This window comes from Rhipicephalus sanguineus, chromosome 3 (assembly GCF_013339695.2).
Source record: "Rhipicephalus sanguineus isolate Rsan-2018 chromosome 3, BIME_Rsan_1.4, whole genome shotgun sequence".
NCBI classification, from domain to species: Eukaryota; Metazoa; Arthropoda; class Arachnida; order Ixodida; family Ixodidae; genus Rhipicephalus; species Rhipicephalus sanguineus.
The window spans coordinates 216,808,612-216,823,041 of record NC_051178.1 but is presented as its reverse complement, the minus strand read 5'-3'; the positions used below and the strand labels follow the sequence as shown (position 1 = coordinate 216,823,041).

The window sequence follows — 14,430 nt, the reverse complement described above, 5'->3', positions numbered from 1 at the left end:
TCAATGCCAACGAAGCACATTGTACAGGGGGAGCCAAAAGTTTGCAGGCCACTATCCCATGTAATCCTATGGCAGCGCAGCCTGCGACACCCCTTCACATCATTATTTTACACACACACACACACGCACACACACACACAATACTGGAGGCCCAAAAAAAGGGGGCTCAAGCAGGAGGGGCAAAAATTACATAGACATGCATCAAAGCAACGCGCACAAACATTACTGTGTGTCAAGATCACATACTTAGCAAAAAATAACACTAATAAATGTGAGAACGGTGACATGAAAAGAAGGCACAAACCGTATAATTATTTATAAATAGCAATTTGAAGTGTAAGCAACAAACGTAGCAACACAGTCATATGTGAAGTTTTTACACAATTTGTCAAGAGCACATCATACAAATATACACACATACATGCACAAAAAAGAGAAAGCAATTTTAAGAAGTCGTTACATTAGTTGATTAGAGTATGGATAAGAGAAAACCAATAAGTAAAGGTATAAATATTAATATCAATGTCAGTAAGGTCAAATACTTACATGTTCTAAAAACTGACGTTAGATAAATGTGAAAAAGGTAGGTTGTTCCAATCTGTTATGGTGCGTGGAAAGAAGAAATATTTGAAAAGATTAGCTTGTGTCTGGTAAAGTGTTAAAGAGTCAGCATGAAAATGGCATGTTCTACGTGCTGCAAGTGGTTCTAAATAAGGACTTGGGCTTATAGCCAAAAGATCATTTTTGAGCTCTGTGTTTTTCTGTGTAACTGAAGTGTCGGAATGTTATGCTCTGTCATTTGACTAGAGAGTCATTGACAGCAGAGCTGTACAGGACAGTCACTCCTCTTTGCTATAACTGACAGCAATTCCTTGTCCCTGGTGGCTGTTTGTAGTGATGATCCATTACTGACAACAGTGCCTGGCTGTGCATTCTTATCGGTAGTCCAGCATTTCAGGGATCCGGCACAGGTTGGTCTGCTGGATTTCTTTTGACTGACATGGTTTTTGGAAGAACAACCTATGGATGCTTTTCAATACCCCATTGTAATGAAATACGCTTCACTAACAAAGGGTAGCTTACCACGGAGGAAAATGCTGTTTTACATTATTACGAGCCTATGTGAGATCAACACAGAAGCTCGGATATTATTACATTGCTCACACAGTTCAAGCAACAGGCCAGAATGCTGATAAGGCCAATCTACATGGTGTTGATGGGCCATGCACGAGCTATTTTCAGTGTCTGGTGCCCTAAATATTTATTGGCAATAGTGGACATGGTGATGACTACAGCTTTGATAGCAGAGAAGCCCAACACAAGAGACACTGTGATACAACACTAACCAACCTAATTGACTGCAACGTGCACATTCATTGTCTGCATTCAAAGTGAAAACACGTGATCCCAGCTGAGATGCAGGAGCAGCGAAGCAGTGCAAGATTCCAATATTTATATGCTCAGTGGGACATATGGCATAGCCATTATTTCGTAGCAACGTCCTAGACTTTGATGGCATCTAGGTACTAAGCCTACGTAGTTCCTAATCTGTACAATTGAAGTACATTGTCCTTATAGGGAGCTAGAAAACTTAACAAGTTTCAGAAAATTTTGTTCGACCAATGTCGCCAAAATATTAAAAAAATGCTTTGGAGTCCATGAGGTCATGTGCAGAGAATTCCACATGAAAATTAAAATGAAACATTGACCTTGATTTTTTCTTATATTATTGGACTCATGATGGTGAAATTAACGATCTTGAAGGTTTAACTTACCAGTCTACATTGATTCACTGTTTCAGTTTAGTGTCATTTAAAGGAAACCACTTTTCAAAATAATCATCAATTGACCCCAGTACTGGATTACAATGCTTCACGAACTGATCACCACAAAAGTTTTTCGAATCAATGCACATCTTCATAATTCCACGAGGCTTTCAGCACATTACTGTGGAAAATTCCGATGATATTGATGCTTTCAATACAGAGGGGCATTCACATTGTCTTGTAAGGTATTAGATGCTGACGTGCTGTACTGACAGAACTGTTACGTTCCTTGTTCATGAGCAGACAGGTTTTCATAACTGCCCTTTTCTGTGGGGAAGCTAGTCTGTGGTCTATGATATTTTCAGTAATAGAAGACTTCCTTAAGCTGTTGTCTCGAGCATGACACAGCTAAATTTACAGTGTCTGTATCATACGGTTTTGTTTGACCCTTGTACACACTAACTTTTCAATAAGAGCGTGTAAGCTCATTGAATTTTTTCAACTCTTTCGGGACCGCCCCATTGGAGCACCAATCATATATGATCGATGGCTTTCCGCGCGCTGCCAAGGTGATAGTTTCACGCATTTTTACATGTATTGCTATCTAGCGTGTAGTTTTATCACTAGACTTTCGGTTTCGGCATAGTTTGCCATTTTCCCGGAAAGCGGCAACACAGGAGAGAGAGATTTGAGGGTGGCAACGAATGTCATGGCGTCGGGCTCTCGTCAGGGTGCACAAGAAACCGGCATGAATCGCGTGATTCCGCTGCTTTGATGGCAGAATTGTTTCAGGTGTCCGAAGATGACTGACAGCTCGGATTTCATTTTGGAGAGCGATTCGGGCGAGGATAGACCTGGGACTTGAGCCAGTACTCGTAGGTGGGCGTAGACTCACATCTGCTTCTCTCCCAGGTAGCAGAAGAGGCTTTCCGTTTGTTCACATTGATTTATTTGTTTGGTAGTGTCCCAACAAGCTTTAGAGAAGAGCTCAGCTTCTCAATCTTGACGACACCAGGCCAGCTCCACCACTCCCATCCGCGAGTCATGTGCTCCACAAGCCAGAAAATGTAGGCAGGCGCAAGAATTGCAAGCTCTGCTATAAGCAGAAGGAAACCGAGTTGAAAACAGATGTTTTTTCAGTAACTGTCAAGTACATCTTTCACTACTGCGCGGAACTACTTGTTGAGTGGCGCAAGCCCCACTGGGCATGAGTACTGCACTAGTTTAGAAGCACACCAAAAAATGTGCTGTGTGTACCAAACTTTTCAAAGTAACAAAAGGGGCAATGAGGCATGTCTTGCATATCTTTGATTTTTTTTACTGTACTATTTTCGCTCAAGTATGTATGTTTATTCCAACTTTTTTATGTTGTCCTTGCAGCAAGTGTTCAATAGGACATTTTTTATTATTACCACGTATAATCATTATGGGTGATATTTCAATCTGTATGAAAGACCATTTCATTAGCCTCATTTTGATGTATGTAACAGAAATATAGCGCCATGACTTGATTTAATAAAAAAAAACTTCTGACACCCTTCCCGATTGCCTCTTTTTTTACGCGGTCCCGAAAGAGTTAAACGACGTGTACAGTGTGTCAAGTAAACAGAATGACTATAATTATGTTCCTCATTGTCCACTTTCATTGCCTGTAATGATACGTTTATTTTGGTACATTATTTTTATACTTGTCAGTATCCGATTCTTTAAATATATTGTCAAATATTGCATTTGTTCCTTCTCACCCCCACCCGTCATGTAATGTCTTGTAAAAGGCCCATAAGGGTACCATACATGATATGATTTAATCTTCACAAGCTTTTTAAAGGGACACTAAAGTGAAACAATGAATCGGTTTAGATTGATAAACTGTACCTTAAAACTCCAATGGCATTAATTTCATCATCACCGCTTTATTATTAAAAGTGAAAATAAAGGTCACAGTTTCATTTTAAAATTATTTTTGCGACATTGGCTCAATGAAATTTCCCAAAACTTGGTATGTTAGATCTCCAGCCTCCTCACAGGTCAATGTACTTCATTTTTACTGCCGATTAAGAAGTGTGTAGGACATAGTGGACGCCTTCAAAATCTAAGACGTCATTCAGGTGCTGTCACCATCCGCATTTTCTCCTTGCGTATTTCTTTTGCTTACTTGCTTACCAAACATCTTCTTGCACCAAGCGTGGTGATTTTGGAATTGTGAAATAATAATTTACTAATACGAGAAAGATCTTTTTTCTCTTTAGTGTCCCTTTAAATGAACTTTTGCAGCAGTCAAAAAGCAGAACCGAGATATCAGAATATGACAGTGTGCTTTTTCAGGGAAATGTTCCACGAGCGCTCTGCAATATAATCGGCACTGCAGTCTACAGCAGGGTGATAACTTTGATGCTGAATTTACCTTTAATGAAGGCACTGTAGCTGGGCAAAGTGGTCACAATGGCCCATGTTGTAACACCACTGGTAGACAAGCATGGTTTGCCGAATCCATCAAGACGCAACAAGTGTGATTTACTTGCTCATCACCATTAGTGTAATCCCATGATATTCACTGTTGAACACGAAGTTATGGGCCTTTCTCAAGTTCCACTTGCCTCTCTCTTCCCATGACCACACAAAATTACAGTGGTAACTTAAATATGAATTTTGAGCACCTGCTGTCTTGCAGAAACACAGTAGAATGTAGCACGTTTCACTTTTTGGCGCGACTGAAACTGAGCATATGTTGTGTTATACCAAAGAAGAGTTCAATTTGCATAACATCTTTATTGACTAGAAAAATTATGATACTAAAACACGCATCGTGCAGTATTCTAACCATAAAAAATTTTCACTTTCCATAACATCGCTACGATATCACGATAACGCTTAGCTACCTGCAGCCACACCGAGAAATATTATCTTCCAACAATGTAAATGTACAAGGGAATGGCACATGCAACTTGGGTTCATGCTACCCATCACAATCACCTTCACTGCTTACCAAAAACATGTGGATGGAGAATATCCACAGCAGCAGCTCAGACTACACTGGTCCCAGTAGCACCATTGGAATCGCTCTAGCTTTTCGTGCTTTCAAATAAACGTCACTACATGTTCTAGATAAAAGCACTGTGGCGCAGCCTGTTGAGCAATGCAGCTGCTACATTTGCACAATGCCGCAGGGTCAAGAGATGAGACAGTTCCTAGTCCGCCTGTGTTTGCACTACCGTTATGTGGCCAGCTTCTAGGCCAGGCTCTCTTCTCCCACGGTGCTCAGCAACTGAGCACTGCTGCTGCACCTTGGGGCAGCCACCGCAGCAGGCCTGGGAAGCCCACACCTGCAATGTACATCAGATCCACAGAGCAAGTGTATTTGTGCACACAACAACGGGGGGCGCCATTGGACACTCTAACTAGTAGTGCAGCAGCGAAACATTCAGTTGCCGTCACGTGATCCAAGCAGAAATGTCACCTAGGATGTCATACTACTGAAAACTGGGAAGGAAAGTATTTTTTTATTTTTATTTATTATTTATTTATTTTATTGGTACTGCAATCCCCTGGAGGGATTTTAGCAGGTGGGTACAAAAGACGTAAATATCGGCATATAACACCAGGCAAACAGATGGAACAGCTTATCATATTTCACATAGTAGGCAGCCATATAACACAAAGGAAACAAATAACTATCACTTGCATTTTACAACGTAAACAAACGTAACAAAATATTACCGATGGCACATCACTCTCATTGAAGAAAAGAAAAAAACAAAGCTATCACAGAAAGTAAAATTTTTTTCTCTGTTTTCCAGACTAGCGGCAAAGGATGTGAAAGATTGTGTTGTGACTTGAAGATTATTTAAACTACTTCCAATCCTGCACAGTTCTGGGGAAGAAAGAATATTTAAAGCAGTTATTGCGGGTACGGAAGGGAGTTATTGTACGATCATGGCGTTGTCTAGTGGCGTAACCTGAAGAAAATGAAATAATTTTTCCAATATCTATCTTGTAATGCCCATTAATTATTTGATATAAATATTTTAATCGAGATATGCGGTTTCTTTCTGAAAGTGGAGGTAAGTTAGCTCTGACTAACAGTTCATTTACCGAGGTTCGTCCGTAACTGTTATATATGAAGCGAAACGGCTCTTCTTTGTATTTTTTCGACTTTATGAATTTAATTTGAGTAAATGGATCCCAGATCATCGCAGCATAATCAAGTATGGGGAGGACTATCTATTTGTAAGCAAGAACCCGGACAGATGGAGGGGAGAGTTTCAAAGCCCTTCTTAAAAAGAACAGTTTCTGATTAGCCTTGGAAGTTACTTTGTCAATGTGTTTTGTCCAGTTAAGATCGTTTGTTATCCATAGCCCTAGATACTTGTAGGATTGAACCTCTGAAAGAATGGCATTGTTTGCAAAGTATTGAAAATTTAATTTGTTTTTCTTATGAGAAATGGTCATGTACAGTGTTTTTTTCAAAATTGATTGACATTTGCCAAGCCTCGCACCAGGAAACAACCCTGTTAAACGACTCGTTTAACAAAACTTGGTCCTTTGAGGATTCTATTTCAGAGTAAATAACGCAATCGTCCGCGTAGAGCCTAATATTTACAGGGATACCATTTACTATGTCGTTAATATATAAAATAAATAGAAGGGGACCTAAAACTGACCCTTGGGGGACGCCAGAGTCAACGGAAACCCTGTGAGAGGAATGATTGTTAAAACTACAAATTGTTCTCTGTTTTTAAGTAGGCCAATATCCATTTAATAAGTTGATCATTCCCGAGAATTTTTCTAATTTGTATACTAATTTATTGTGCGAAACCTTGTCAAAAGCTTTGGCAAAATCCATAAAAATTGCATCTGTTTGTTTTCCAGTATTAATTGAAGTAGCGAAGTCGTGTATTGTTGATACCCATTGTGTCGTTGTTGAAAATCCCTTCCTGAATCCATGCCGATGTTGGTTTAAGATATTATGTTTGTCCAGAAATATGAAATACTATTGTGGATAATGTGTTCCAGAAGCTTACAAACGGTTGAAGTTAACGATACGATAAGTTAACCAATAATAAAGTATTATTATTGTTTTTGCCATTCAGTGGTTGGCCAGTGTCACTGGGGGCCACGCCACTTCTCACTGTTTTGCCACAGTCAACAGCGACGAGCCATGCTATACTAACGATGTCATATGTGAAGTTCTGTTGCTTGCACTCTTTAGGAAACATGACGTCAGGAGGCAGCCCTAAAATTTTAACCTGGGGCAGGAGAAAAGACACCTCCAAAGCCAACTATGCAGTTCACAGCAGTCAAGGGTCATTGCTGTCTTCGTGGTGGACTTACTACATAATGTGGTAATCAAGCAGTGTGGTACGTGTATGCCAATGAGGTAAGCTTTGTTTCCAGTAGTGTTCCCCCATAGGTAACGACTAAAGCGCGCATTCTGTTTATACTTCTATGGCAGCTATCTTGAAAAAAGTTCAAACACCAGGCACTTCCACTGATTCGTAATTTGAAAATGTTGCAGTGTCTTTTTTTGTCTCCAACCACAGTACAATACCTAGAACAAAAGTACTGTCAGGAATCAATATACCCAAGTAAAAAATATGACCAAATATTTGGGCAATCCAAAAGGCCGATTACAGCTTAAAATATTTTGAAACCTGTGGGGATCGCTCCCTTTGCTCCTTGCCCGTGCAAGCCAAGCTTGTCCCTCCCCGGTATCGAGACGCCCCTCTCCACCTGAGCTCGCTTCTGCCTCCTAAGAGAGATGCTACGAGAGGCACTGCCTGTGGTAGCCAATGGCACTGCAGGCAAGCATGCTTCATTGGTCTTGCAGAGTTACCCTGTTTGACCCGTAATCCTGCGACTGTCGCACCGTGCTGCATCTTGGGTTAACCCTTTATGAGTTCATATATATTTTTCACATAACAGAAAATATGCCTGCAGAATATGTAAATAATGTGCTGAGAAACGGTATGAAGCAATTTTCAACAAAATACGACCATTAGTTTCCGAGAAAAAAGTCGGACAACACCTCACCCATTGTCTCGTGAGTGCACCAAGCTGTAATCCTTTCGCCAAATTTCTTGCACGAAAACGCTCTAAGTAAGTGGTTCAGAGGAGCACTTCAGAAACTGTACAAAAAAATATATTCTGGCGCAACTAATTTCCAGCTGTCGTACACAATGTGCGCCTGTTGTGCTCTGCCAGCGGCTCTGTCTGACGTCAGTCAATCAATCAATCAAGATTTATTTTCAGCTTCAAAAAAAAAAAAAAGAGGGTGACCTTATTTTTAGGTCTGGCGGTCCCATGCCGCCAATTTCCCACAGGGTGGGTGCCCTCCCAAGCGACTTTGAACTTCGTTCTGCCGAGCACCAAGCCGGAAGTGCGCTTGTACCTACCTGCTTCTCACCCGAGAGGTGTTGCTGTTTCGAATTCAATCGGTCTGAGGACGCGAGAACGAGCTCTCACTGCGCCGTCTCTTACAACGAGCATCTCGGGTGCGCACGCGCCTACTCGGTAGCTCCGCGCTCGTGGCCGCTGCAGTGACCAAATAATTTCAAAATTAACGTCTTCAGTGCCGGCGACACCTTTTTAGGTACCTACTGACCTTTTAATAAAAAGAAATTCAATCCTGCCTGCATTTTATACACTTGCTGGGCAAGAAGTCGGAATTGCCCATCCTTGCCTAAGGGTCTCATTGGAGGGGCCGTAACTATTAGTGCAACGATATTATGCAACATGTTTTTAATGATTGTGAAAGCTGATGTGGGGGAGGATAAGTGGACAAAGTTTAAGAAATTTAAAAAATGGGTTTTTTTTTTAATTGTCGTCAAAAGTTTTCATTGTTCGGTGTTTTCTTGAACTTAGCCCGATCATATCTCTTTACTGAAAAGTTATATAAATACAAGATTTGGCAGTTTGGTAGATACGCATGCGAAGAACGTAATGCAGAATTTTTGTACCTCTGCTACAAGGTTTTTTGAGATAAAGACCTTCAAAGTAAAGAAAATTTTGCCGATTGGGCCATTTCTGAGGTTTTTTATAAAAACATCTACACTACACATAAAAACTAAAAATAGCTGAGCAGAAGCAAAAAATTCGGCAGATCCCACGTACCTTTGGGAATCGATGTTATGCGAAGCATGCACGGGGTGATGACTGTGGCGTAATTTTTCACATTGAGCAAAACGTTACGGAATGACGCTATAGAGAAATGTGGAAGTGGTATACGCACACTCACAAGTTGAAGAGTTGCATATGTATTATATAACAAGTTGTTTACAGTTGCGTAACGATGCGAACAGAAACATGGGTGTTACCAACACCACACGCGGTAAGCTGATATGTAGTGCTTATATTATTCAATACTGGATAGCGCGAATCCGAACAAGACAAAGAAGGAACACCAATACGCAGGACAGGCGTTGCTCGCAACTAAGCTTCGTTCAGGAAAGTTTCCCTAGATATGTACATTGCCGAGCGGCAGGCGCAGGCGCACTGCACATACGTACGTTACAGTCACAGTGCAGTTGTTACGGTTATGCTTATACTTGTCCGTTATGACGGAGAACGCACGCACGCACAAACCCGTGTGCATGTGTGGAAGGGGTTCATGACAGCTCTTGAACAAGGTCATTATCACCGTGATTAGTGAGCCCCAGCAGCTGGACCGAATTTGTTATTAGGATCCGTTCATGATCGCGGCTACGAGGGGTCTGAGTGCAGTGAAGTGCGAGGTATAGTACAGCTGGTGGAAATCCTTGATGCCTCTTACGATGAAATGATCTATGATGCCTCCTGTCCTGGACGTGGCAGCGAGGTCTTTTGATTCCCTGTCCACATCCAAGCCGTCTTTGACGCAGTGTAAGGAGCAGGCGTTGTTGGGTCTTGATAAATCAATGTTGAAGTCACAGGTAATGATGAGAGGCCTGGTACTCTCGGCAGATTTAATTTAGGAAGTTTTTGATCCCGGTTTTTGCGTAATCCGCGTGGTCAACGATTCGGACCACGTGGACGAGTGGATGGTAGTTGAGCGTCTTCCAGGGCTGTTCTGTCTTCAGCTTCCTCCCTTTCCTTGCGTTCGCCGCGGTGGTGTAGCGGTTACGGCGCTCGGTTGCTGACCCGAAGGTCGCGGGTTCAATCCCGGCCGCGGTGGTCGAATTTCGATGGAGGCAAAATGCTAGATGCCCGTGTACTGTGTGATCTCGGTACACGTTAAGAATACCTGAAGGTCAAAATTTCCGGAGCCCTTCTCTACGGCGTGTCTCGTAATGATATCGTGGTTTTGGGACATAAGACCCCAACAATTATTATTATGATCATTTTCCTTGCGTGTCAGTGTGTGTGTTTTCGCGGTTACGGTGTTGGTTGAGAGTCTGTATCGCCTGTGGCACATACCCACAAAACATGAACTCTGGTATGCGGGTATGTGCCACACGTGACTGAGAGAAAGGGTTTCATGACGTACGAGGCAGGTATTTTGCGTTATTCATTTCATGACCAATGGATCGTGTTCGTCATATACTGATCCCCTGCTATGGCAATTTTGGTATATTGCAAGTTATGGAGACGACCTGGAGAGCGCCCGGACGTAGGCGGCTAGATAGATAGATAGATGGATGGATGGATGGATGGATGGATGGATCGATGGATCGATGGATAGATAGATAGATAGATAGATAGATAGATAGATAGATAGATAGATAGATAGATAGATAGATAGATAGATAGATAGATAGATAGATAGATATAGATATAGATAGATAGATAGATAGATAGATAGATAGATAGATAGATAGATAGATAGATAGATAGATACGTAGATAGAAACGGCCAAAGTGCCCGAGGTTCGCTAAGAAATGCTTCGCATTTAAAACATGCATATATTTAGGTAAATAAATTTCAGCTACTTAACTTTAATATATTTTGTGCAATTCATAACGAAAGTTGGCCAAAACAGCAGAGCGGATGAGCGCTCCACTCCACCTCTTCATCATTATTGATTTCCTGTGGTTCGAAAAAATTTTTGGCGGCAAAACAAATTGCGGATCTCTTCTTTCCACTCATCTGGCAATAATATATAAAATTTTGAAATAAATTTGAGAGGTCGACCAGCCATCGTTTGTTCGATCTTACGTGGAATCACCCTCCTTTCTTTCGGGCCTCCATTTCAGGAACAACATCCAAGCCACAGCCCCCTCTGGTGCCGCAGCGGTAAAAAAGGAATTTCAGGGCCTTCTTCACCAAGAAGCATTGTTTTTTTGATGTAATAATGCCCACTGAACTAGAAAAAATATTTATGCGTGCCTGTTATGTAGTTGGGCTCAGCAAGGAACTGCTTCATTTTTCGTTCAAGTACGCTTCGACACGATTATTGGCCGACATCCGACTGAGATTTTGACACAGTATCTAGAGTTTTATGCTAGAACTACTTCTTCTCTCGAAATTCAGGAGAGGAGAAACATACCATACATCTAGAACTTTAGCTACCTTGCACGCAATAAAACAGCCGTTTAGAAAATTTTCTACAGAACAAACCAAATTTAAACTCACCGATACCACATATCATAAATGTATGAAATATTTTTTCTTGGGTTCCTAAATCTTTCGAGCAGAAAATCATAGCGCTGATGGTGACGCGCAGTGGCAGAGGAAGCTTTTACTGAAGAAGAAAAGGTGGTACAGATTTGTCCCATTATCACTCATTTCTTGACATCCTGCCTAGAGTGCTGTCGGAAAGTCGACGGACCCGGCCTTAGCGCCCCTGAGGTGGAGGATTGTCACGTCCCTCATGCAAACCCATCTCCTCAAACTTGAGAGCCAGGGACCCAAGGTGTGGCACAGTCATGGATTGTGGGCCAAAGGGAGGCTCGCCGCAACAATGATCGAGTACAGGGTTGCCAGGTAGCCAAAAAATAGCCAAGAAATCGGAAACGTTGCCAACTTGAGCCAAGGGCAGTAAAATGAGGCAACGGTAGCCACGCATGTGTGAAAAACAGCTGCGACGTTTTCACTTAGATGACTAAATACAGCAGCATTTTGGTGGGAATGTAAATAAGTACAACAAAACTCCTTCAAAATCACAATTCCCAAGATTCAAGCATAAATGATTGACTTTAGCAATCATTTCATGCACGATGACAAAGTTTCTTGAGCTGTTGCTTCAATGAAACTCTTCACACGTACTGCGTGACTTTTCCTAAAAGGACTAGAAGCACCATCTTTACATTGGATATACGATTTCCAATGTCGAATGCAGAGCTTCCTGATTGTGCAGTGCTTTCAGTTGTCTTTTTCACTTCCAATTGCAGTTTAAAGTTGCGTTTGGCAATAGGTGGTCTGCAAGATGAGGCCCCTGGAACAGCCCTCCTCCCCTCCGAGTTTATGGATTGTATATGAAAAGTTGTTTTTTTCAGTGTGTGTAATGCAAATGCCGAATTCAATTGCCGAGGCTGAAAACACGCCTTGATTGCCATGTTTTCACGCTGCATACTCGAAAGCCACGAGATATTGAAAATTTGGCTCAACTAAAGGGAACAAGAAATTAACCAAAAGATAGCCCAGTATCCAAACGCTTTTCCTGCCGCCAATTGCCAAAAAAGGTAGCCAAAGCTGGCAACCCTGCAGGTAAGCGCGCCTGTGGCGCTATTGGCTACCAAAGAAAAGGTCCACCAAGTGTGCAAACGAGAAGTGCCGCGCAAAGGCACCATGTAGCCAGCTCAATGCAGGCCTGTCAGCATCTGTCTATGATAAATTGGACGCCAGCCAGAAGAGAGTCCGAGGGGAGAGGGGGCCTGAAACGGGTGGCCAATAAGGTAGGGTGCAAAAGGGAGGCACCCTCAATTCCCCAAGTTTCACTCACACGAAGGACGTGGCATCTCATCTGTTTCGTCCAAGCTGATCAGCCTGTGGCTAGTGGGCAGCAGTTGATAGTTACTGCTAAAGCTGTGAGATGTCATGGCAGCGCGAGGTACACTGCAGAAATTTTGGGCAACCAGGCCACCCAAACGCCAACTACTGCCTCACCACATTGAAAATTCACCTGCTTTTCGTGACTCGGTTAGCGTCTCACTACTGCTCCCCATTGCTCATTTTCTCGTTCATGTACAATATCGGTTTGGGCTAGTTGGTGACGGTGATCCGTGATGTCGTTTCTGCACCCAATCAAAATGGACACAGAAAGATGGGCTTGTGCACGTTTCATCTTTCTGTACCCACTTTGATTTGGTGGAAAGGTGCCATTATGGATCACAATCTAGAAGCAAAAAGAAAAAGAAATGTGACATAAAATCACACTATGGAAATGTGGTGGACACAGGTGTAAAAATGTAGGGCTTTCAAAGAACACTTGAGCAAGTACAAAAGACTCATAACTGCACTGGGCCATGAATGTTAGTGCCAGAAATTAGTGCGAAATTGGAGCATATCAACAAAGCTTTATTGCACTGGCTGCAAATGAAGTTCAACATGCGGGTATGAGATGACGCTACAAATGTTTGATGGATATCCTCCCCCGTTATAAACAACGGTGCCTACCTGCACATTGCTCATCAAAAGGGCACTTCGAAGAGGAGTGCTTGTGGGTCGGGGCTGCAGCAGATTCGCAGCCTGTGACGCGCAGCAATCCAGGCAGCCACAGCTGTGTACAGCTTGCCTGCCACCAGAACCAGCAAGAACTGGTGTGGCCAGTGCCCAGAGCCGATAATGAGGGCCAGAGAAGGGATCTGACACAGCAGGGCACAGCATGCTGTTCAGGTTTACTTCAGGTCACCTGCAAACATTTCACACACAACAACAATATTAAGCATGAAATGATTTTAGCTCAAGTTGTCAGCAGCCTTCAAGGGACCTTGAGCCATACGACCACTCAAACGAGATCATCTGGGCATCGCTGTGAGACCGAAATCAGCTAAGTTAAATAGAGCAGACTCTCAGTAAACCAAAATCTCTTAAATGGAATACTGCTTCTGATATGATTGGTTTCATACATGTATTCTGCACCCCTGTTCGTCTCTCGATCAACGGAACTCCTGTTGTTTTCTGGTCTCGTATAATGAGATTCTAGTGTAAGTGTGGTCTTTGGCAGTCAACCGTACAGGACTGCATTGCATATTCAAGTTATGGCCCAAACAAATTACAAAAAATATTGCTTCACAGTTCCTCTTATTGTTTGTTCACACTACCACTGAACTTCTATGTCCGTTTCAAAGGTAGATAGGGCACCGCGCACTGGCTTTTTCGAACGTCAATGGGCACGGCAATACTTGCCACCTCCTTCATGTAGTACCTTCGGAGCTACATAGTCGAGGGCGACCGTGGTTTCGTCTGCAGTGGATGCGTTCCATTTTCAACCCATGTGCGCTGGTTTGGAAAATCTGAATTTCGGCCCATTGGACAGAATGGAATTTTGCCGTGTAATTTCATGCATTTGTATCAGGTCGAAATTCATATCAGCCAGTTTTATACTATGCTCAATTGCTGTGCATTTGGGTAAAGTGACATGCTATCCTTTGATAGATTTTCTACTGCATACTTAGTCGTAGATTGTTTATATGGGGAGTGCCTCAGCATGCACGTCTTCTTTTTCTTTGACCAGTGTAATAGCCCAAATGACATGAATGAAACGAAACTGAAGCCAGCATCTCAGGAAGAAACAGTACAGAGCTCAATC

At 42.4% G+C, this 14,430-nt stretch overlaps 1 pseudogene; it reads right to left on the bottom strand.

Moving 5' to 3' along the window:
• Positions 1–4,954: 4,954 nt before the first annotated feature.
• LOC119386303 (transmembrane protein 164-like) overlaps positions 4,955–14,430 on the bottom strand; it is a 48,855-nt pseudogene continuing 39,379 nt past the window's right edge.